This window comes from Lonchura striata, chromosome 12 (assembly GCF_046129695.1).
Source record: "Lonchura striata isolate bLonStr1 chromosome 12, bLonStr1.mat, whole genome shotgun sequence".
Taxonomy (NCBI): Eukaryota; Metazoa; Chordata; class Aves; order Passeriformes; family Estrildidae; genus Lonchura; species Lonchura striata.
This window is the reverse complement of record NC_134614.1, coordinates 16,407,156-16,431,814: the sequence shown is the minus strand read 5'-3', so window position 1 is coordinate 16,431,814 and position 24,659 is coordinate 16,407,156. Positions and strand designations below refer to the sequence as shown.

The window sequence follows — 24,659 nt, the reverse complement described above, 5'->3', positions numbered from 1 at the left end:
CTCTCTTTTCTGTGGGGATGTAACATAGAACACATTGCATTAACATTTTTAGGTATTGACTGTAAGGCCACTGAACTCTACACAATCCATAACTAAAAGCACTCAGTGGGACAGAGCTTAATATCAATATTTGCAATTGGAACAGGACTTGTTCAGACAAAGAAACGTGTAAACCAAATAACACTGATTCATTGTCCATCAGGAATTGGACATCAGCATCCATTCAAAAAATTTTGCAAAACTTGGCAAAGAGGTTTTATGTCCACATTTTATTGTGGGACACCGGTGCTGAGTTCTGCTGAGTGAAAGTCATTGTAGTTTTTTACTTATTTTAATATTTGTATTTCATGGCATGGATTGACAATCATAATGTTCATTTCTAGTGTATATTGTCTATATTGTGCATTGTCTATCTCCTTTGCACACACACCCGCACACCCCCCTCTAGTTTTGGTTTCCATTAGCTGCCCAACCTGCCCATTGCAAGAAATCAGGATGGATGGAAATTGGTGTGATGCTGTGTAGAGACTGGCTTGGTCAGCCCAGGCACATGGAGGATGTGCTGGCTTCATTTTAACATCCTGACCCTGCAAATCTGGTGATGGAAGAGCCTCACGAGCTGAACCAGATGTGTGGGAGAGGAAGGGGAGTTAAACAAAGTGGTGGGTAGCAGCTTCCCATGCTGTGTCACAGGTTTTTGTAACACTGGGCTTTCCCCAGTTCTAACACACTGGCTGGGTGTGCAGGAAGTTGTTTTATGGCTGGATTTGGCTATGTCTAACAAAGCCTTTTATTTTTTTTTTTTTTTTTACAAAAGAACATTAAGGCCCTATTTAATTTTTCAAGGCATTTTGAAATCTCTGAAAAGGACCAACTGAGAAAGGTCCCTAGCAGTTCAAGTTAAAAGAAGTGAAGACTGCAGTTTCTGTGCCCTTACTACTTTAGATAACTTCTTATTTCAATAGATTTAGGTATTAACAGGCTTTGTGATACCCTTTCAGATTTCGAATTTCACTCTAGGCTCATATCAAATTTCTAAAAGTGAATTTACAAATAAAGTTTTGTGATTCCAGGGCATCCTTGGCTCACTTCATGCTGGGCAAGACATCAAAGAAATTGGTCAGGTTTCCAGCAATGGCACACATTTATATCACTTTCCCTATAAGAATGTGATTAAAGTAATAATAATGGGGTTTTGCCCAAAGCACTCTGAATTTCTTTGATTTAGCATATCTTCACAGTGACATATTTGGCTTTCTCATCATGTCCTTTATGCAGATTAAAGATAAATATGTCCTGAATGATTGATCAGATGGCATCTATAATCTTTAAATATGTAATTTTAGCAGCTATAATTTAGCAGCCTCTGCACGTGTGTGTTGATACACATACAGGTATTTATCGATAGCACACACCTCTGCTTTTCTGTATGCCCTCCTGATGCACACATGGTAGATTCTGTATATAACCTGTCTCACTGGTTACTCTCCAACTTTCTGTCTGGTAGCAGACTGTGTCAGGTTTCTCTTGAAAATACCTGCGTGCCACAGAGATTTCCTCATCCCCAGCCAAATGAGGGATTTCACTGCTCAAATGTAGTACTGGAACCCAGGTCAGGGATCAATCTGAGGTACAGTGTCTTCCAACACACCAAATCTTACCTTGAGTTTTTCATCACTTGAGCAGAAATTTCTAACCGTCTTTCTGGACCTGTCTTGTGTGGAGAAAACTAGATTGTGTCATTTACATGTAAAGAGATTATTTTGTGTCATTTCCTCACAACCAGGCATGTGAGATGGAAATAGTCACCAAGAGCTTTATTCACAGAGGCTCCTGTTTCTGGAGGAAGGGCCCACAATGGCTCTGGCTGAACATCAGATCAGCCATACCAAAATCAGAAAAAGAGATTTATAATCTGTAAAGTGAAGAATACCAAACAAAGCAAAGAAAATTGATTAATAGCTCTTGAGAGTTACTCATTTCAGGAGCTTCTGCCAAACTGTCCAGCCAGCTGTGGAGGTGGGAGATTGTGCAAACCCTTTGTCCCTGAGGGCTTTCCAGCTGGTGGTGCCTCTGTGAACACCCCTGGATGCTGCATGGGGTTCCCCAGGACTGGCTTCCCTGGGGGCCACTTCACAAATGCTATTGAAGCCTGCCAAAGGACCATGTGATGGCAGCAAGAACTTCAATACTAAAAAACCTCTCCCAGATTTTTGAAGCAATGCATTTGTGGATGCTCAGTGCACTTTTTGACCAAGAGGTGCAATCCTGCTTTGGATGGAGTCACACTGGCTTAAAACCTTGGGGGTGTTTGATAACTCTTTATCTCCTCCTTATATTGAAAATATGATATTTTAGAAACACAAACTGTAGAGATACAGTGGAGTTTTATTTACTTTCTTTGAGCTACCAATGAATCCACAGTCTGAGCAGTCCAAGTTTCTGATAGTTAGCAAGGCTCGTGGAGCAATGCAGTTGTTTGAAGCTTTTTGTGAGGAACCATCATCTTTTCATCTTTCTTTACTAGCTTCCTGAATCCCTGTAATTTACAATGTGTTTACAGAAGAATTGGGGTTACATGGCCATGGTTGGAAGCTCTGAAAATTAATTGTGCTGAGCAATCTCTGTATTTGTTTTCCTTTTGAGCCCAGAATACAATGTTCTGCTTGGGTCCTCTGAACACAGCTGCAGTTGACTTTTAAAACAAATCTGCCACCCCTCTTATCACTGTTACACATAGCTGTTCAAAAGGAAGCTGACAGAACTAATTTGAGCTTTTTCCCTAGGAGGTGTCAGCTGGCAATCTTTGTTTAAACACTGTGAATGTTATTAAACTTAGTCTTTCATTTTTAATCTTAAAATTAGGCACTCCAGCTTTGAATCCATTCCTATCGAGAAGTAAAGATTAGGTCTATGTCTTGAGCAGTCAAACAGATTTATAATCTGCTGTGTGGCTTTTAATACAGTCCAATTTCTGTGTCATTATTAACCATCTGAATCATGAATTAGTAACGCTGAACATAAATATATACATAAACATATATACATATTATATACTATATGTGTAATTTGTACTTCTTAGATAAAATTTAGCCAATGAAGATAGCACTTGTACTGGTGTATCCTTGCTAACAGTTTAATTGTCAATTATCATAGAAATATCCGACTCTTACACATGAGATTCAAGGCAGCAATGGGGTACATGTTCTCACTTAACAATGGAAATTTAGTATTGCAGGGGTCTTGTAGTGTCATTTTACAGAGGCATGAATTTTCATCCTATGTCTAGTTCATGTAATGGTGTAAGCAAAGATTAATTTGACATGTCAGAAGTTGAAAGGATAGCTACATTTAGGACTATAATCTTCCCTTATAACATATTAATGACAGTTTTATATCTCTGTCAAAAGGAAAATGTACCTCTTATTACCCTTAGTAGTAGAGTATAATTTATTTATTTTATTGGTAAGACAAAGGACACAAGATGTGAATTGGTATTTCAGCCAATTGTCTTAAAAATTATGGAGTGTAAGGGTTTAATTTCTGTCTTCCAGAATGCTGGCTGGATTTCTTAATGATGCCTAAAGGTTGTGGTGCCACTTGGAGCAATTACTGTTATGTCTCTCATTGCTGCCCTTTATCATGAAGGAAGCCAGAAGCCTAACTGCAAAAGTCAGAAAAAAATACCAATCCATTAAATTGACTATTCTGTTGTAACTACTGGAGATTTAACTGATGTCTTTACTTCTTTGTTGAGAATAATTGATTTTCTGTAGTACCTCAACTTCTTGCAATAGATGATAAAGGCAGAATGCTGAGATAAATTCAGTTATTAAAGAAATATTTACTTAACACTTTAATGAATCAAACCATATTTGATTATTTCAGATCAAGGCTATTGAGAAAATTAATCCCAAATTATCTTCAAGTTTTTTGAGAAGATTGAGGTAATTTCATTTATTCTTGAATGAAGACATGTAGAATGTTAATATGGCTGGCAAGAATTCTCCAGTTCCAAGGTGCAGAAAAACATGATACTGTGAAATCAGCTTCATTTTCACTGTAATGAAAAGACCTTTTGAGAGATCTTACAAAATACAAGTGTAAGTAATCTGCTACACTCCAAAGTTACTAAGTGCTTCAGGCATTCCTTTGGCAGGAACCAGGTTCAAACTACTGAGAGAAACAGCAAAGGGATTTGAAGTTAGGTTTTCTGCATCCTAAATGAGTGTTCTGATTTTTTTTTTCTTCTTTTTTTTTTTTTTAAGTTTTCTTAATTTTGGTATGTTGATTGCTGAATACATTTGTTCTACATGTAAGGTACAGACCATTAAGGTTGTGGGGGTTGTCCCTTGGTAACAGTTAGGCAAGTTTTTCAAAGTGAAGTGTGTTCAGATGAACAGTTTTGCCCATCCCTTGAGGTCTTTCCAAGCTGAATTTGTTTAGAAGACTTTAATTGCCACGTGCCACATTACAAGCACAAGTGCAGCTCCCTAACAAGAGTAGCTGTGGTGGGGAGGTTCTGGCTCCCTTTGGCTCATTCAGCTTCCTCACGAAGCTTCTCTGGGATAATTTGTCTTCTGGCATATCCAAGCTGCAAATCCATGGAATCAGCTGGAGCACTGCCTCTTTGCTCTTTTGGCCTTGAACCTGTGTTTCCAAGCTTTAAGGAAAAGAGCCTCAGGGATGGGATTTTTTGGAAGTTGTAAGGAGGCAAAAATTGCCTCTCAGGTCTCACACTCACTCCATATCTGATCTGTGTTTTTGTGGGGTATGAGGAACTTTCTGCAGTGGATGGTGCTGGAAGCTGGGCAGTTCTGCAGTAGGAAGCCAGTAATATCAAGTAAGCTGGAGAATATTTATGTATTAGAAATCCTTGTGCTTTCTGGTAACTCAGAAAGGTGATGACACCCTGATGTGAGCTGGGTTTTTTTTTCCCTTTCTTTGTGCTACTGCCGTATTTGAGAGGAGAAATGTGTCCCTTCTAAAATTCTTTCTCTGCTTTGGTCCCTTTCAAAATTGAATAGGAAACAGTTAGTAGAACACTTGATAAAATTTTAGGTTTTCTATTCTAAAAGCTTTCCTTAGGCTGCCTTATGATTTCTTAAGTGGCACATTTCAGTGGCTGATTGTGCTACTGTTATGCAGTACATAACTTGTAACAGAAAAAAAAAATCTATTGTATGGCTGTAAAAATGCATATGGGCACTACCCTTAGCTGCCATATCCATCTCAGCCATACCACATCAGTTGATATTAAAATCCTGGAGTTTTTTTGTATTTTGTGGATTAGGTGCTGATAGTAGAGAAATGCTGAGGTTACCAAGTTTTTTTTGTTGTTGTTTTTTGTTTGTTTGTTTGTTGTTGGTTTTTTGTTTGGTTGGTTTTTTTTGTTTTTTGTTTGTTTTTTTTTTGTTTGTTTGTTTGTTTTGGTTTTGGTTTTTTTGTTGTTTTGTTTTTTGGGTTTTTTCTCTCTTTCTGGACATCATATAATCTGCGAAGAAGGAAAAACAATAGGTCAGTAAGAAACAGGAGTGGCCCAAACCCTGTTTTCTGAAATGGGCAGTGTCCAGTTTGCTGGTGCTGAGGGGCAGAGCCAGCATGGACAAAGTGGCACAGGACATCACCCCTCCATCAGAGCTGCAACTGCTCTCTCTGACCTAAATCAGAGCTGGAACCCCACCAAGTTGCAGGCTGCACAAACACAAAAGAAGTGATTTAGAAAATACTGAAGCTAAGTAAGTATAAGAAGCAAATATGGCAGGAGGACAAGGCAGAGGTAAGATGTTGTTTGGTGAATGAATGGCAGAGCTCAAATAGACTCAGGCATCCTGACATCCACACTAACATCCTGTCCCCTTCACTGCATTGCATGTGAAAACATCCTGCCCTGAAAAATGGCAGTAGGTGCATACTGAAGTAACCTGTGTCAAGCTAGATGTTTCATTTTATTTTCATTTATAATTCAGGAAACACATTTTGCAGAAAAATGTCTCAGTGGTTATAGTCATTACAAGCAGTGTGTGCTGCAGGAGGCTCATTCTGGGCAGAGAAATATTGTGCTTGCCCTCCAAATCTTTATTGCAGCAAACTATCTTAAGCTCTGAATTGAATATTTCTGATTAAAGATATGTTTAAAACTGGAAGAGGCCAGGTAAATAGAATAAATATTTCCTTTGAGCAGGACAGGTGATGCCAGTGCCATCTAAATATTTAGCATTTCTATTCTGACATGTTCTTCTGACTGCAGTGACACCTACTGAGATGATATTGGATTCTTATTTTACAATACCCCTTCTCCAAATTAATTGCCTATCTGTAATCAGTCAACCATGGCTGCTGTTTGCAAGCAACATCTTCTGTACAACTCTGAACAACTGAATTAATGCCAATTAATTTCCAGTTATTGTTCAAGAAACAGAATGATAGTTGGGGCAGTAGTGTCTCTTGCTGTCTTTTTGAATAGTCTCTTGAGATCCTAATGTCCAATGAAATAAAAAGAAGCAGACAGGAGGAGAGCACCATCATATGCTTTGTGAAAAACAGTGTTTGGTGATTAAATGCCCTTCTCATGAAGGGAAACTGGAGTGCTGGGTGTCAAGAGGAAAGTATAAAGCAATAATCCCACAGGCTGAAAAAGGAGTGTGACACTGCACAACATGCAAAGGCTCCCCTTTGAAAACAGAGCTCTATTAATAGTCACATAGTGATATTGTCCCTTACTACAAGTAACCTTTTCTTTTTAGGAAGATATTCTGATATTTTGAAGTTTCACATATAGATTAAAAAAAAAGTTATTACTTGCAGGGATTTTTATTCCTACCAGGAGATAGTCCAGTTTGCAGAGCTTTTTTTGTTGCTGCATCTGAATAGAGATGGAGTTTTAAATGGAGAAATTTTTATCTAATAAGTCTAAAATGTGATCTGTTTAGACATGGGTGGATTGTGGAAGAGAATTGCAACCAGACCAGCCAAAAAATGAGGCTGTGAGAGGGTGGCTCCACCTGGGATCACACCAGGATGGCAAAGGCAGGAGAAGCTTTGGGATGTGTTGTGTTGGGAGCTCTGCTAAGAGGAGATGGAACAGGCTTGGGATGGGTAGGAAAATCAGTGAGAAACAAAGCCCTACTGCTGAGGATATAGAAATAATGGAAAGTGACAACATAAGGTGATGAAAATGAATATATGTACATATGAATGCATAATTGCAAAAAGCCTTGTTAATATATTGGAATTTATTCTCATGCTGCCACTAAAAAGCACACTTAGAATTCAGAACAGTCCTCTTGCCATCAGAGATGAACTGGCTCTGGAACAATTAGACTATGCTTTTGTCTTTAGTATTTACAAGGTTGAATTAAGCTGCGAAATTAATACAGCTAAAATCATTGCTGGGTCTGTACTTTTTAAATTTAATTTTTCTTCTGTCTGGGTGAAAACTAAGTGAGAGATTTATTTTGTAAATGCTGGTGTCCCTATATACTTACTTTCATTACTGCCCATCAGGGCATTTGAGACTGCAAAAACATCAGCACCACCCTTTGAGACCAGTGCTGAGTCATGTAGGGTTGGCTCCTTTGGATGCATTTTTCTTTCCTGGCTTCAGAGACATTCTGCATTTACCTCTTTTCATGTGCATTAAACATCCTTCTGGTTCTCTGTGACTTGTGGAATGTTTTCTTACAAAAGGGTCCAGAAATATGATTCTCTGACTAGAAACCATTGATAGAAACATACAAACTTCTGCAAAAATTTGGGTTTATTTGTTGTGACTCACTTGAACTGTGATATTAAGTGGATTCCTATTTATTATTAAAGTCAAGAATACAAAAGGGATATGAGTCTTTCCCTAGAAAAGATGAAATGTAAGATGAAGTGTTCCAAACAAACTGAGAATAAGGCTAATATCCTTTCTGTTTCTCATTTAAATTAAAAATAATTATTGGGAAACAAATTTTGAAATGAACTATTTTGTAGCTATTGAGTTAGAGACAGAATTTTGTGTCATTTGTTTTATTCATATATAATAAATTATTCCTGTAAATTTAATGATTTTTGATATAATACCTACATTCATTTAAAAATAATTCTTAAAGAAAACGTTGTAGGCATGTTTTGAGTTATGTGCAGCTTTTTGCAGGGGTGAATATATATTGCTGTGTGTATTTTCCTAGACAGGCCTATTTCCTACTTTATTGACAGGGTATTCTTTTTCATCAGGCTTTAATTTGCTGACACATCTGTATCTGTTGCTCTGTGCAGCAGCTGAGTTGTTCTATCTAAATGTAAAGAGTTTTCCTGGCTCGGATGCAGAGCACAGGATGAGCAAAGTCTCTGGGGTCTTGCTCACAATCATAAGCTGACACTGAGAGCATTTTGCAGATGGTGCTTGGGTGGACAAAAGAAGTGAACATATACAGATCTAATGAACGTGCTGAATTGGTTTCTGTTCAACATTTCTCACCGGACTACCAGAGAAAGGAAATTAAATCAACTCACGACAGCTATCTTGCACATCTCACCTGGGAAGGTATGCATGAGGTAGGACAGGCACTGCTTAACATTAATCAGTCTCCTGAAGTCATTACATTCATGAGGAAATGTAATTCACATGTGATTACTTTTTAATTTACTCTGTAATCACATTCCAAGTGAACAGGGCAAGCTTAAAATGAAATTTAAAAGTCAAATACTGCTTTGTATTAAGAATTCACAATTTTTATATGCACTTAGGTTAATAAAGATTTTACAATAACCATTTGTGACTGAACATATAATTTTTTGATGGAAGCTGGTGCCATATTTTGGATAAAATGTATTTTAATTTTGTCCAAGCATTGTAGTGGACCTTAGGACTTTAAGGATTATGTTTCATAACAAATTTTCCTCTTATTTAAACTTTCTTATTTTAATAATAGAACAAAACAAAACTGATATATCCCAGATCTCATTTTACATAAATTAATGCATTTTTAATTTCTGCTTTGTCTCTGAGGCAAATTATACACTTGTTATATCCATCATCAGGAAAGGCAGGCAGGATTTCCTAGAAACAGAACTGATTTTAGAGAATGACAAATGTGGATGTACAGTCACTTCATGTTTCCTTCAAAAGTTTCTTACACTTTTGTTTTGGTCCTAATTTCAGTGAATCAGTTGTGAAATTCCTGTTTGTCATAAGCTTGGAGTTTTTCAGAAGAACACACCTTGGAATCATCTAAACTTTTCATCACTTTTATCTCTAAGCTTATCACTTCCAAGGACTTGTTTGAAGTCAGGTGGTCAGGAGATAATTCAGTGTTACTGCAACTGAGTATTGCAAGGGAAGGTGAGTGCTGGAGGGATGTCTGGGGTAAATTCAAGCCAATATCAAGCTGAGGATGGAGAGCCAGATATCAGATTTGCTTCTCTGAGTTTTTAGGTCCAGGAAGTTGAGTGGGGCACTCTCCTTGGATCTGGACTGTCCAACCTGTGGATGAGGAGAGGGTTGGAAGGGTGCTTAGTGCTGAACAAGGGTTGCAATTATTTTATTCTGGTTGTGTCCCTTTCAGGAATGAGAAAAAAACTTTTTTTTTTTTTTTCTGCTTCACAGTTGGTTCTGTGAAAGTGTTGATTTGATACATATGTTGTAAATGATCTCTTGGCAAAAAAACATTATGATTAAAAAAGGTAGCAGCCACCTACATATAAATATATGCAGTTTAGGATTTTGGTTCATTTTCTACTGCTTATGGCAGAACACTCCCTGAAGTCTATAATTCTGCACAGAGGGAAAGGGACACTATGAATGAAGATGGAGAAATTCCTGTTGCTTCCACCCTTCATCAAGCAAGAAAGAATATCCTGCCACTAGAGCTTTGCTCTCTGAGTCTCCCCTTGTTGGAACTCAAAATGTCTCTCAGACATTTTTAGAGGTTCCAGGCCTTGGTCAGGAGCATTTTAGACCCTGGCAGGCAGCTGCAAACAGCTGTGATTTTGAGTTTGAGCCATGGAATGAGTTACCAACTTTGGAGGTGGAGCAAGCAGTCACAAAGGGTTAGATAGTGTAGTAAAAGTAGTTACAAAGTAGAGGGGAGAATTTTTTAGTATTGTACAGGGGGGTTTTAACACCTGTACAGGGGGAATTTTACTTTGTACATGGGGGTCAGAGGTTCTAAGATGGAGGAAAGTGGGCTGATCCTGTTCTTCCTCCTCCTTCTTCCTTACCTCCATGTTCTTGGTGATGTTAGCACTCACAGATTGGTTTAGAGTAGAAAAGCACTTTGTAATATAGGTAGTAGGTATTGGGGGAAAACTATAAACATGTAATATGTAATATATCATATGAAAGCTAGCAGCAGCCCTGGGTGGGGGGAGAGAAGAAGAAGACAGCAGTCAGAGAGGATGTCAGGGTGTGTGTGTGCCTCTGCCTGGGCTGCTGACCAAACAGCCACAGCCTGAGAAGAAAATCTTTTAGATAACTCACAATAAACGGCCTTGAGACTAAACAACAAGAGCCTGTGGAGTTTTCCTTTGGAAGCACGGGTTGGAGGAGAAATTTCACCACCACATGGGACCCCAGAGCAAACCCAGGGTTCCCACATCCCCTAAGTCTTTGATTTGCTTTGCAGCATCTTCCAGAGTGAGAAAAGGAACAGGCAAACCTCACCTGTGGGTCGTGGCAGGTTTCTGCAGTCCTTGTTTTCAGAGCTCTCTGGCTCTCTCAGAATGTCCCTTGTTTTGTGGGCAGTTTGCATGCCCTGTGTCACTTGGGACTGTGATTTTATGTCCCTTTGCCTTCACATGTGCCCCTTGTGAGGGAGGAATCAGGGGAATTTGGAATATTGCTTTCCACTGACACCTTTTCATGAGAGGGAGACATCTGAATCTGAAGTTTCCTCTGCTTGTGGCTCACTACTGACTTGGGGATTCTTGATCCCAGAGGCTGGAAGTCATCTGCAGAAAGGAGACCACACTGCTATCATGTAAAATGTGAACAGAAATTTTGAGCTTGTGAAGTATTTTCATCTTTGCCAACATCAGTATAAAGCAAATGTTTTGGTAGCATTTCTTAGTTGACTAGCAAAAACCTGGTTTTTCATTTTGAAGGCTCATGGCGTAATGTGGTCAAACATGGCTAAGAACTGGTTTAAACTAAGATACTCAGTCTCCTAAAATGCAAAATAAACATCTAAAAATTCTTTTAAAAAAAGAGAACTGAACCCATGGTTGCATGATCCTTCCTGGACTCCTTAAGCCTTTGACTCCTTCATGTTTAACAACACAAAATATTATTAGGTGAGCCTTCAGGTCAACTTCAGGATCTAAGCTGCTTGGGAAGTTTTACCTTCAAAGCAGAGATTGTCAGTTAAACCAGGCTTTGTTGTGTCCCTTGCTGTTTGTGTGACTTAAGCTATGATGTGTTTCAAACTTCAGTAGTGAAAAACTTCTGTAAAAGGACAAGCAGAGGCTTTATCTATTTCTAAGGCAGATAACCTTCATAAATAAGGGCACTGAGCATGCTGTTGCTAAATTACATCTAAAATATGGTGAGATAGTTGGAATTAGGTTTCCCATGTGCTTGATCTGTGCCCAGCTCTTCGTATGGGTTTATGGAGCATGAATAATGAAAGAGACTTTGTACACTAACATCTGGAAAGTCATAAAAGTGTATTTATCACCACCCAAGATAGCAAAGCTGAAAAGTGCTGCAGACCTTGTATGGGTTGCAATAGTAACTGAAGAGGTGACTTTAATTGATAAAACTCTCCTGAGTATATTCTGAGCTATGCCTCTTGTCAGATTATTAGAATTGCAATTATGATCAAGATAATTATTGTCTTTTATTGTCAAGGACTGGGTGAAATGCAGGTCATATTCTGCTAGCCTTGGTCAGGAGAGCATCTCAACAGCTGAAGGTGTTGAAGCATGCCAGAGGTTGTGCTGTAGCTGCCTTACTCATCCTTTCTAGGGAAAGATGTGGAAATCTTTCAGCAATGCCAAGTAATATGTAAGACCTGGAAAAAAAAATCCATCTTTCAGGATCCAGCTATAAAGTCTGCAAGGAGTTGTGGTCAAAATGTAGCTGAAAATCACCTACAGTGGCAAGTTGCCCATTCCTGAGAGTATACAAACAAATCACCATAGGAATGAAGAACGCCAAGGCTTCGAGTCCAATTTTTTGGTGCCAAATTTTGGTCCTCAGATTTACTCCTCAGCCCCCACCTATCCTTGCAGTGAGATCCTGCCTCTGCAATATTTCAGGGGGATGCAAGAACGATCAGCTACTCAATCACCAGGGCTTCCCTGGGCTTCACCTGGTACTGCTCCATTGGAGACCTGCCATGGGATCTCTCCTGTTCCGACACATGCATTTCACTTCAAGTGAAATGGGCTTATTATTTTTAATCAGTTTTCTGGGGAATTGATATCTGGAATTCAGTTTGAAAATATTAACCTGTTAACTTCAGGTGACAAACTGCAGTTTGTATGACCACAGCACCTTTTGTTTTGATGAACTTGAAGCAGTAGTTGCTCTCCGTGGAGCTGCTGAAATGATCTCCAAAGCTTTTCACTTTCTCATTCATCACATCAGGGAGGCCAGGGCTAGGATACCATGCTCAGCTCTGGTGCCCACAGGACACTGAAAAACAGTGAGACTGCAGGAAAGTACAATAACAGTGAATCAAGAAATGAAGAAAATGCCTGCAAGTGTAAAAGAGTAATGTGTATATAAGAATAAGGCAGAAAGAGCCCTCAAGAACCAGCTTCAGGTGGGGTTGCTCATGTCTTAAGCTGTGAGAAACAAAAGCCAAGGTTTGTCCCACAGTTAGTTAAGAGACAGAAACAAAAACCAAATAGTTTCATGCCACTTTAAGCAAAGATACCGAGGCTTCTACTGGATTTGTTTTCTTTTCTTTTTCACACAAAGAACTTATCTGCTGCTTAAAATGGTCGATGAAAAATATGTTTCTATGTTAGCATGCACAGCTGTAGGAAAATATTCCTTAGATTTGACATGTGATAAATAAATAATTTGATTTTTGTTTCAGAATAACATTTTCTTCTGAGTTCAGTCTGTTTAACTAATTAAGAAAGTTCCATCATCACACATGAATCCTAACCTGGAAATCATTTAGTAGGATTCAAAGGGACATCTCTGGTTAACCTGGAATAAAAATGTAGTGTCTTATCAGATGGTTTGGCTGTTTTTTATTGCTTTTGTTTTAATTTTAAAAATTCCCACATTTTATATATTTTGACATTGTGAAGTTACAGGTTTTCTGCTTGTTTTTATTTTTTCTCCTGTTTAGACAATGATCTCAAGAAGAAATTATTTAATAGCTCTATAGCTCTAGACCTCCTTTTCCTGGTTTTCTGGGTTTTTTTTAGTTTTACAAGAGGTTAGCAGAGTAGCAGACAAACCTGAATATCAGCATTTTCTGTAAGACTTTCACAGTAATTGAAAATGTTGCTTTCCTGTTTTCTTTGGCCTGGCCAGGCTGCACCAGCCAGGTTTTGCTCTTTCCAGTGAGCTTCAATAAATGCATTTCTTTTGGGAGCAGAAGAGAGCATTCTCTAATAAAACACATCTGGTATAGCTGAAGGATCAGTCATGAGCTGACCTAAATGTGGGCTGGAAATGCTCCTGAGGGGACACTTCTTTCTTCAGTCCTTTTAATCTTTTTAAAATCCTTAGAAGTGGCAGCCCAGCTCTGTAAGTAGTTCCCAGTCCTAATTAACAGCCCTACCTTGTGGATGTGGTTGTATATAGACTTTGCTAAGTCACTCTGCAATGAGAGTGATTTGTGTTTACCTTTCATTAGGTCAGACTCTTCCATCACAGAAACCCTTTTCTTGCAGGGAGCAGTCACAGATAAATGTCACACAGTTTTTAAAGGAGACTCTCTTCGTGCATTCAAGTTTAATTAACCCAAATCTGCTTTGAAAGAGTGTTTTCAGTGATTTCTCTGCAGCTTGGCAAGGTGTGCCCAGCAGTGTGACTTGGCTGAATCCTATCAGATTTATATGCAACCTGCCTATATAGGTGCTGGAACAGAGAGGGGAGCAAAGTTGTGCTGCTCAGCAGAACTGTCCAGAACTAGGAAACAAAAGCTGAAGTGATTGATTGGGTGAAGATTTCTGCAAATTATACCAAAATTAAAACATTAAGCTAATGACTTTAAAGAAAATTACATTGCCATGTGCAATTTATTCACTAGAGAGAAAGCAAATGTGGTTTTACTTTCACAAAAAAAGGACTTAAATAAAATCGAGCAAAGGAGCCTTATTTCTCTCCTTCTTTCTCTGCTTCTCCCTGGAACTTCAAAACTGAGTGGCTGTCAGAATTTTTCATCCATTTGACCTGTCATAGGAGAGGTCAGCAGTGATCAGTGACTATACTTTTTAACAGATGGAGGGCTGTAATTGAGAATAATTCCTCTGCAATTTTGTAGGCAGGGGTTGTTTCAAACTGGCAGTGCCAGAATGGAAAAGTTAGAAACTGTAAGTGAATCAGATTTTATCCGTGGGGCTGCAAATTTCTTTTTTACTTTGTTTCTGGGTGTTTTGTTTTGTTTTGGGTTTCTTGCGGGGGGAGAGAGGGGGCTGGGTTTTGTTGTTGTTTTTTGGTTTGGGTTTTTTTTGTTTGTTTTTGGATTTGGGGGTTGTTTTGGGGGGCTTTTTTGTTTGTTTGGTTGGTTTGTTTTGTTTTGTTTTTATCTCTAATGGAAAAACTGCAGAATGGGAGCACTCACATTTTAAACAGCCATGTATTTTTCAGAAATTACTTGAAGTGTAATCAATTTTTGCCATCTCCTGGGGTGCCCTGCAGCTAAGATGAGAAGGAGCCCAGAAATGCAGTGACAAAGAGCTGCTTGGGAGGCTCAGATGCCCTGGGCTGGACATGTGGCCCAGACAGCTGATGCACAAATGCCCAAGCAGCTGCTGCACCACGGGTTCTTGCTCAGCTAGGGAGGCACGGCTGCCAAAGACGAATTTTAGAGCTTCTCTGAAGTACTACTTGGAATAAATGAGTTTATCTGTTGAGCACTTTCAGTCCTTGATGAGAGCTGGGGAGCCCAGGTAAAGCTTTAGGAGCACAGAAATGGGTTAAGAACTGTCTGTGCACAGGATGGAGAGAACTGTGGCACTTCTGTGCTGCCCTTGGTCCAAGGGTGAGGCAGTGAGCACAGGGAGAAGTGTACCAGCCCAGGATTTATAGGAATTGCACAGATCAGTGCTGGGGGCAATGCCCAAACCCAGCAGGTGATGTCAGCTGGGCCAGTTTCATGGGGGCTGATGAGGAGCCCAGGTTTGTGCTCACTCCATTCATCTCCTCAGGCAGAGCAGCCCTTGAACCTGAGCCCCTCCTGTCCCCCTGCCACCACCTGCAGCCAGGGCCACACAGCTGTAGTGGCCTGGATGCTGCTGGGATTTTTGGGTGGCTTTTTAGATGATGAGCTTACAGTACCTTGAACAGTGCTAAAGGACATGTTCTGCTAAATGCCAATCTATGACATTTTTTTCTCACTTTCTGAAAGCAACAGTTCTTTAGTTAGAAATCTGTGTAGCTTTGATGGGCATAAGCATTTGGATGGCTCAATACTGCAATATCTCTAAAGTCCTTTCCTATTTTTTTACTTAAAGTACTGCATATGTTTGTGGGGTTTATGTTTGAGTTTTCCACAGCAACTCGGTTCCTTGTAAGAATCCTGCTTGGAGTTGTCACAGATGTTGAGGTGCCTGTTCATTAGGTGCTGACAGGTCAGGCATTGTAGGAATTGTAAAAAAATAAAAATTGTAATGTTTGCTTTTCTTTAATCTTTCTTCCAACCCCACCTTATTCAGCTAGGTAAATCCCTTTCTTTGTCTTGCTAACACTGCATAGAAACTTTAAAAACTTCAGGTCATTTGAATACCACTAATAGACTGCAAATCCTGAATGAGAAATGTTTGTTAGTGCTGCAGTTCCATATCTTTTCTGTACTTAGACCTGATTATGTAAATTAATATGTTCAACTTGGTTATGTAAATTGAGTTGATTTAGATCACAGCCTAGGCTGAGTACAATGACTATTTGGGGTTATTTGGCACGGTACAATATTATTGCCTTCCTCTCCACTGGATGTGACTGCATACTCCCAACAGGCCACAGCACAATTAATTTAGAAACATGATCAAATTCTGCAATCATTACTGGATGTTGTCCACAGTCTCCAGAGACCACTGATAAGAACAACAATAGACTAAGACATGATAGTTCTCTCATCCAAAGTCTAATTACAAAGTTGCACACTTCAGTTCTCAAAGGACAGCCTTTTAGCCCAACTTCAGCATCTTTTGATTATCTTTTTGCATTAGATCTATAATTTTAGCCATCTTTCTTTCTTCTACAAATCATAAGAAACGGGGTTAAATGTGCAATAATATGAGTCTGGTGTGTCAGAATTAAGGACTTTGTCCCTTATGGATTTGCTGCTGTGATTTCTGTATGTGAGTGACTGAGAAATCTTTATTTTATCATCTGTAAACAGACATAGAGAGAACAGGGAAGTGGTTCAGAATTCCTGCCATTGCATTTCTTGTGGTGCCCCTGGGACAGCAAAACATTTATTTGACCTTGTCTTGGATTTACTTGCTTTCTGCAGACTCTAATTATGATCACTTTCACCTTTATTTATTTATTTTATCATCATCATTATTATTAATAGTAACAATAGCAATAACAATAATTGTAATAATAATAGTAATAGTAACAATATAAAGGAGCCAAGATAGACTAAAATGGTCTATAAAGGTATCAATATTTGCTAGGGAATAAAGGGAAAAGATTTACTTATAGGAATTGTGAAATGAGATTAAATCACCATTTAAATATCACCTCTGAATCATTAAGTCTCTGGCAGACTTTTAACTAAAAAAACCTGCTAACATAATTAAAGACATCTTATTGATATTTGATACATTTGTTTTCTTTAAATTTTAGTGTTCTGAATATAAGATAGAATTTCTAATCTTTGTTATCTCCAAATTCCCAAATGTGAATTTATAGGTTTGCTATCCTTCATCCAGATGAATCAATGCCTTGAAAAACAACATGGACACACTTACTGCTACACTCTGATCTGTGAAAACAATTTTACTGGTTCCTGCATTCAGAATTTACACTTTTTTTCTGGAATTCAGAGGTCTAATATGAACAAATCCTGTCACACAGCAAAGGCATCTAACAAATATTGATGTGCCTGACCTGAGCTCCAGCTGCCCTGGTTGGCAGATTGGACCCAGAGCTGCCCGTGAGCTTTTCCATCAGGCACTTCCAGAGAGGAATTCCAAAGGAATAAGATGGCCTGGGAAGCCCAAATTCCCAAGGCAGTACCTAAGTTACATTAAATGGACTTTGAGGATAAATACAGCAAATATTGACTCAGACTTTTATCAGTTTAGGAGTAGAGGAATCCTTATCTGTATTAGAATAAGTTACTCTACTGTTCTTGTATTCCAGCTGTGTTTTGAGCTTCAAAACATCAAGTATTTCTTCAAAAAATGATTAATGTCAGTGAATGTATGATGGGACTTTTTTCAGTGAGAAAGTAAAATTGACTCTTTTTTTCTTGATTTTTTTTTAAGGTTTTTGGGGAGGATTAGTTGGAATTACTGTGCTGTATAATGACACATCCCAGCTAATTCTCTGTGCATTCATAGCAGGCAGTTCTGCTGTAATGCAGACTCTTAGCACACATTTTGATTGATGTGAGTATAGAAACAATTGGGTTACCTGAAACAGATGTAGTGGAGCAGAGCTTCATTTGGCACAAACAGCAATTAGTGAATATTTCCATTTTGGCATGTAAAACAAAATAATTTTAAACATTTACTTTTGTCAGTTTCTAAAATAAAATATTTTCCATTTTCAGAATAAGTTTTTTTTCAAGCCATCTGCTTAAATGTTAGCACTTGATTTTTTTTTTATTCTTAGGTTTTAGACTGAAATGTAACATTGAAATTTTGTTACAGAGAAACATTTTTTCCATTATTTCTGATCTGCCAGTTTTATTAATTGGGGTTTTTTGGTTTGGTTTCTTGGGGTTATTTTTTGGTTTTGTTTTTTTTTGTTTGTTTGTTTGTTTTGTTTTGGTTTGTTTTTTTTCCAATTTTGTGTGATCTAAGTATCTGGCTTGATTTTTCCCTCTGACTTCTAATGTGTGAGAATTTATTTTAGTATACATGGAAAGGATATTAATTCTAGTTAAGTTTTTCTCAATAGCTTTATATCTAGAATAAAATTTCACTAGGGCTTTTAAAACCACAAACCCCATGGAAACCTGGTTCTGAGGTCCTGCTGTCATGGCAAAAATATTGGTAAATATAAACCACACCATTTGGCCCATCAGTATCTCCAGAAGGCAGAGAGACAAATGTGTGGGATGTCAAATCATCCTTGGGATTTTGCACTGCAACTTCATCTAAAGCTCTGTTACTTGTTCTAAGTATTTTTATTGGTAAAGCTGTACACTGAAGTTTTATTTATAGTTTCATCATCTTTATGCTGAAGTGCTAAGGGACACAGACTCAAAGATGTCATGTTAATCTTCATAAAAATCCTAGCATGTATGGCCATAGCCCTGATCAGGGTTTTTAAGAGGACTTTGGTTTGATTATTCTGTTTTTTTCACTTCCCCAAAAAGAGGTACCAGTAAGAAATTACTGCTTTTTCTTTTTGCTTTTTTCATTCTCTTGTTTTTGTAAACGTAAATTTTAGGGGAAGAAATTGCTGAAGTCTCATTGCCACTAAACTGACTTTACAAGCTGGAAAAGAGCTCAAGATACCACTTGAGCCATAAATGCAGTCACTCCTTTAATGCTATTAAAAAATCTCTGCCTAAAGAAATCCATTGATGCTCTATATTTTAATTTACAGTTCTGCGACTCACATTTGTAGCTATCAGCACCAGCTGCCAACACAGTCAATTCTAGCAATTCAGAGTATACTGATTTATGATAAGATTCCCCTGGAAGGAAGCTCAGAAAAACAGGTACTGGAAAAAAAATAAATATTATTGTATGTTGCAAAATGATCTTGTGTTCATTCCATTTTCCAAATAAGATTACCAAACAGGCAGGCAAATTATATCAAGATCATCTGATTAAAATGACTATTAAAAGTTGGAGGTGCCAAAATACCTCCTGTAATTTTCCCCTGCTTTTTGTAATGGCACCCTGTGAGGCTTGAAATTGGATTGTCATCTGCAACGTTGCTGTCCAGTGTTGCTTTACAAGTTCTCAGCATCCAACCTGGGCGTGCTGCTGCTGAGAATGAGTTGAAAGAAGCACTTTACCCCAAAATCTGCTCCTCTCAGTGCCACGGGGAGCCAGGCAAAGGTTCTGAGTCTCCTCCTGCTGAGGTTCATCAGGTGGACCTGTTGCTGAACTCCAAGAAATAAATCTTTACAAGCACCTGTTTTACAGCTGAAACATCTTTGGAGGTTTTGTCAGTCATTATAGAATTGTTTCCTACATGCAAGAGGAGAACACAGTGGCCATGGGAAGGTCAGGGGGGCAGAGCCCTGCGTCCCGAGCAGGGTAATGCACAGCAGGAATCAGGAGTTCAAGCCTCTTGGCCTTGCACTTTAAAGAATTCCTTCTATTAAAACAGCCTTTGTTTCTTCTAACTGAAGCATTTGTAGTGGTGAGACACCCTGAGATATTGAAAAGTTTATAGACATAGGAGTGGAGACAGAGTGAACCAGCCCCTTCCAGTATTGCCATTGCTCCTGGCTGTCAGTGGCCAGTGGTGAGGAGGTGCACATTCCAGATCTTTTCATTTTGGGATGAATTGCTGTATCAGTAAAACCAAGGCTGGTTTTGTCCTCTGCTTCCCACTCCACATCCCCAGTGAATCTGTTCTCATGTTGCTGTTTGAAAGGGTTATTCAGCTTTTGTTCATTCTGATATCTTGTTTCCAGTTTAAATCTGTTTTCTGATGACTTGTTTTGGAGAGCTTTTCTGAAACCTTGCTTACTGAAAGAATACAAATCTGTTGGGCAAGATTTGTCCTTCCCTCTTATCCTGCTGCAAGGCAGTTTCATAGATCTCCCCTAGTCACATCCATCATATTGTATTGGGCAAGTTACTTCCCTTCTCCACATTTTATACTAACAAGTTGCTATATTCATATATGGGATTAAAGCCTCTGCATGTGGGAAGGGCTCTGGTTCTAAGGGCTGGCTGCTGCTGTCCCTGTGAACAGGGAATCCAACACTGTCCCTGTTCAGCAGTGAATAACAGCTGTGTTATGGACCCATGTTTGTGGCTCTAATTCTGCAGAAATTGAGATAAACATTCCAACCCACAGCGGTGTGAGTTGTGGCAGTGCCAGTGTTCACCACCTTTCACTCACTGGTTGCTGGATTTCTGCCAGTACATAATCTGGGACCCAACCTGTATCAGAGGTGCTCGTGTGGGAACATTTGCAGGATCAGATTTTGTGTTTGTGCTCTGAAGTCATAAATCTCCCAGGGAAGAGTGTCATTTTTACATGGTATTTTAGACATAAAATCTGTTTGATGTTTAGGATAGAAAATTTGATTAAAATTCAAAATTAAAAATTTTAGTACCTCATCATTTGGTGGTACCTGTCAACTTCCAGCCCAGGCTATGCATTTCAAATTCATGAGATATTTACTTGAAAATAAATTAGAAAATTATTTCATGTGGGGGTTTTTTAACTTCAGAATGTAGCTTGTGTATCCCATTATAGAATATTTTTACCATCTCCTGTTAACCATCAAAAATGGATTTGTGTGTAATTGGTATAACTGGAAAATAATATGCTAAGATGTAAGTTGTTGTTTTTGTGGTAATAGCTCAGTTAAATCGCTTTCGGTTATTCCTGCTGTTTGCAGAGTACTTCAAACCCCCTGCCTGACTCTGGTTTCTGAACTTCTTTTTTTTCTTTTTATGCTGTGTGCATCATTTAAATTCTGTTTTATGCTTTGTAAGCGAACACTAATATTTTTTATTTTGCAAAAGACAGCTGTGAGGCTCCTTATTTTTCTCTTCAAGGCTTTTTACAGTTTCTTTACACATACAGTGTTAGAATACTTCCCTTTTTTTCTTCACCATTGAAATGCTTCTGCTTTCAGTCTGACAATTTTAAGCTCAACTGGGCTCTTTTCCCTTTCATCAATTAATTTGTCAGGAAAACTTGTTTGTTTCCCACTGCACTTCATGAGAGATTGGTGAAGTGACTGGGCAGGAATAAAACCAGACAGATTTTGGTACATTTAGTGATGCTAGAACCTCCCTGCACTCCATCATTAGCCACACTGATCCTGGTATCATACAACAAATGGTATCACAACAGGGTCCAGGTGGAATAATTTCAGCTGAGACACTCCCCTTGAGCTTGCCTGAAGAGAATCCAGTTGTCCCAATCTTTCTGTGTTACAGCTGAGGATGGATTCACATCCTTTTCTGAAAATGTGAAATAATGTGAAAATACACATTGGGCAGATCACAGCCACAGCTGGGAGCTGCTGCTCTCCTCATAAAGGGAGTCAGGAGCCTGCCTGGGCTCTTCCAGTGCAAATCACAGCAAGGTGGCCTTAAATAATTGAAGATGATTTAAGTAGAAGTGTTTTCCTTTTGCTCTGAGTTAGAACTGGCTGCCTCACATGCCTGGTCACTGTCTCAGCTGAAGGGACATAGTTTAAGGTTGGGCTGCAGCTCCCCAAACTCTGCCTGGACAAGGTCATTGCCCCAGGAGAGAGGCTGCTCAGTGTCTCAGGGGAAAGAGAAGCCTGTAGAGGAAAAAGGTTCAGCATCACTGAAGCACTGAAGATGTGGCTCACCAAATACCAGTATTTTAAAAGCTCCCATATTAAGGTGGTTTTAAGCAGAATAACCTGATGTCTGCATTGATTATTTACAAAGTAGCAGAAGTTTTTATAGCCCTTTATAGCCTTGTCACAATATTTTCTATCTTTAGGTAAAAATTAGACTTAAAATATTTTTAATTAGACTGTTTAAATGATAACAGTGTAACACCACTGCAGCTAAGCTTCTCCTGCTGCTTTTGGCTTGTGCTCCTTTTAGAAAAGGTTTCTCACAGAGTGAGTTAATTTATATGTACCTGAGTGCATATCAAGAGAGGCCTTGTAATTTGACTTGGACACTGCATTTCTGGTATGACCCTTTTTATCACCTCTGTAAATTCCACTGAAGAGCTTTGCATTGGTCATATATATCTATATTTATTGTGAGTACATTACACACTATGGTATTTCTCTGTAACCTATCAACTAAGAGCAATTAAATTGTACCCTGAAAACAGAAGAAATAATCTTAAACAATATACCTCATCTCCCAAATCTGAGAGTTGTTGCTTTCCTGTTGGTTTACCTACTCGTGGCATAATCTGAGTAATATTTTTTGCTTTTCATACTGTTTTTAGAGTGCTGTTTGTTTTGCATTTATCTACATAGCAAGTGTGGGAGAGCACATAGAAGGGAGGAATGAAGTGTCTTGACCTACATTAACTCACAGCTGGGTAGCAGCAGTGCTTCTGATTTGATCTGACAACATCTGGTTAAGTTGATGCTTTATCTTTCCTCGCTGTTACTTTTTGAGATCACACTCTGTGATCTTCCCTGCCTGTCTGTGCTCTCACCAACCCTCAGCTGCTCAGGGCATTTTTGTTCTGGGCAAGATAGTGGATGACTGTGCAGCCCCACGACCCTTCCCCAAGCTGTGTGGGAGGGGATTCTGGAGGATTGTAGCAGAAATAGTTTCCTTTCTCGAGTAGCAGTGCCACCTATCTGAGAGCCTTTTTTATGTATGAACTGTCCTGAGAGGTGAGGAAAGACACAGAGCTCTGGCTGCAGTCCTCATCCTCTCAGCAGAGAGCCCTCTGTGGTCACAAGGACTGATGGATGTTCATGTCCCTCTAGGGTCTTCTTGGATCTCTAACTCTTTCTGAGAAGGGTTTCTTGACAGCCCTTTTTCAAATAATCAACCTGTATGTCTTTATGTTGCTAAAGATTCATTTATGTTCCTAACTATTGAGCAGCTGTTCTCTGGGCAGCTTTACCTCTGGTCATGCCAGTTACCCACAGCCTGCTTTGGAGGGCTGAGGATGTCCATATTAGCTGAGTACCCTGGCAGAGTGGAGCTGAGCACTGGTTTCACTGATAGAAAAAAAAAAAAGAGACATCAATAAAAAAAAGAAACATTAGTAAAAAAGAAACAAATAAAAAAGAGACATCAGCTTCACTGCCTGTGTGCTGGATGGGTCGTGGTCTCAGCCAAGAGTGAGACACAGGCAAACAGGTGAGAGTTACAGAGATGGATTGTGTCAATGGCTTCTTCCTCCTGGGGATAAAATACTGGATTCCAGTTCTGATGTGTGCCCAGGGTGTGAGCACAACCCTTTGAGAGTGAAGCTCAGCATTTATTCTGCAAGTGCTTAAATAGGCAGTGTATCAATCTTAATCTTGGCCTAGTTTAGCTTTATTTTCCTTAACCACATTTGATCTGTGTGAATGGGCTTTTTCTGCCATTAGAAAAAACACCAGCACTATTTGCCTTGTGTTGGCACACTCATGTACCTTTGACTTTTAAGATGTCCATAGTTTGTTTAACAAAGCATCTATCTGTGCTGTTGGCACTCCTGTAAATGCAAACACCACAGGAGTGCATCGCAGCAGACCAACCCCCTCCCACAGGGTATAAAATACTGCTCCATCTTAATGAACAGCTCTCCTCATTTCACAGCCTTAACCTGAAACTGCAGCACAGCCTTATAGCATGTCTTAGAAGTCAATAGATGTGGACCAAAGGATGAGAAGGAGATGTTGGTTTCAGCAGTCTGTCATTTGCTGCAGACCTTCATCTATGTTCATGAACCCTCTTCACCCTCCAGAAAAGGTGTGCAAACACTTCCTCCTCCTGCAGCCCCTCTTTTCTCTTTGAGTCTCTGCTATATGCCTCATTGCCTGCTTTTATTCCAGATGAATGCTGCCTCTTCAGCTCTTTGTGTGTTTCTACTCTTTCTACTTGTGTGACAGCCTCCAGCTCCTTTCAGCACTTGTCTTTGTAATTCCTCCTTTTCCCTACAAAATTCTCCTTCTACTGATGTTCTGCTCCTATCTGTTGCCCATGGTTCTGCACCTCTCTCCACATATTTATCTTTGTGCTGTACCCTTTTGTGTGTCTCTTCTCTGATCTGTGCAGTGGAAAATCCAGTGCTTCTCTTCCTGTTGATAATTGTGGAAAGAAGTTAAAGTTATGGAGAGGTGTGATGATAAATTTGGAGATCCTCCTTGCCAGACTTGATCTGTTGGCCTCTTGCTGGTGACATAGACATTGCCTGGGCTGATAGCTTTGGCATTGACCTGTTAATTCCAATTTCTATAGTGTAGCTTCTGTTTTCCCTAGTTTAAGCTGTCATGGTGCACTGTTTTGGATAGCAGAATTTCTGCCTGGCCAACACCTTTGTGTGGATGTAAGTTACAGCATTTGTCTGCTACACATCCACACACTCTCCCCCACTGCACAGTCCCCATTTCTTACTCACAAACATGCATTTTCCTGTATGGCATCTGCCTTTCCAGTAGTTTCTTCTTTTTTGGTATGCAACTGCTGTTTGTCAAGTGTCTGTCTGGGTCTTGGGACTGCAA

The 24,659-nt window shown here is 39.2% G+C and overlaps 1 protein-coding gene across 1 annotated transcript in view; it reads left to right on the top strand.

Annotated features, from left to right (window-relative positions):
- Window positions 1-24,659, top strand: part of FHIT (fragile histidine triad diadenosine triphosphatase) — a 394,257-nt gene that overhangs the window by 143,189 nt on the left and 226,409 nt on the right. The gene's annotated exons all lie outside the window — the stretch shown is intronic.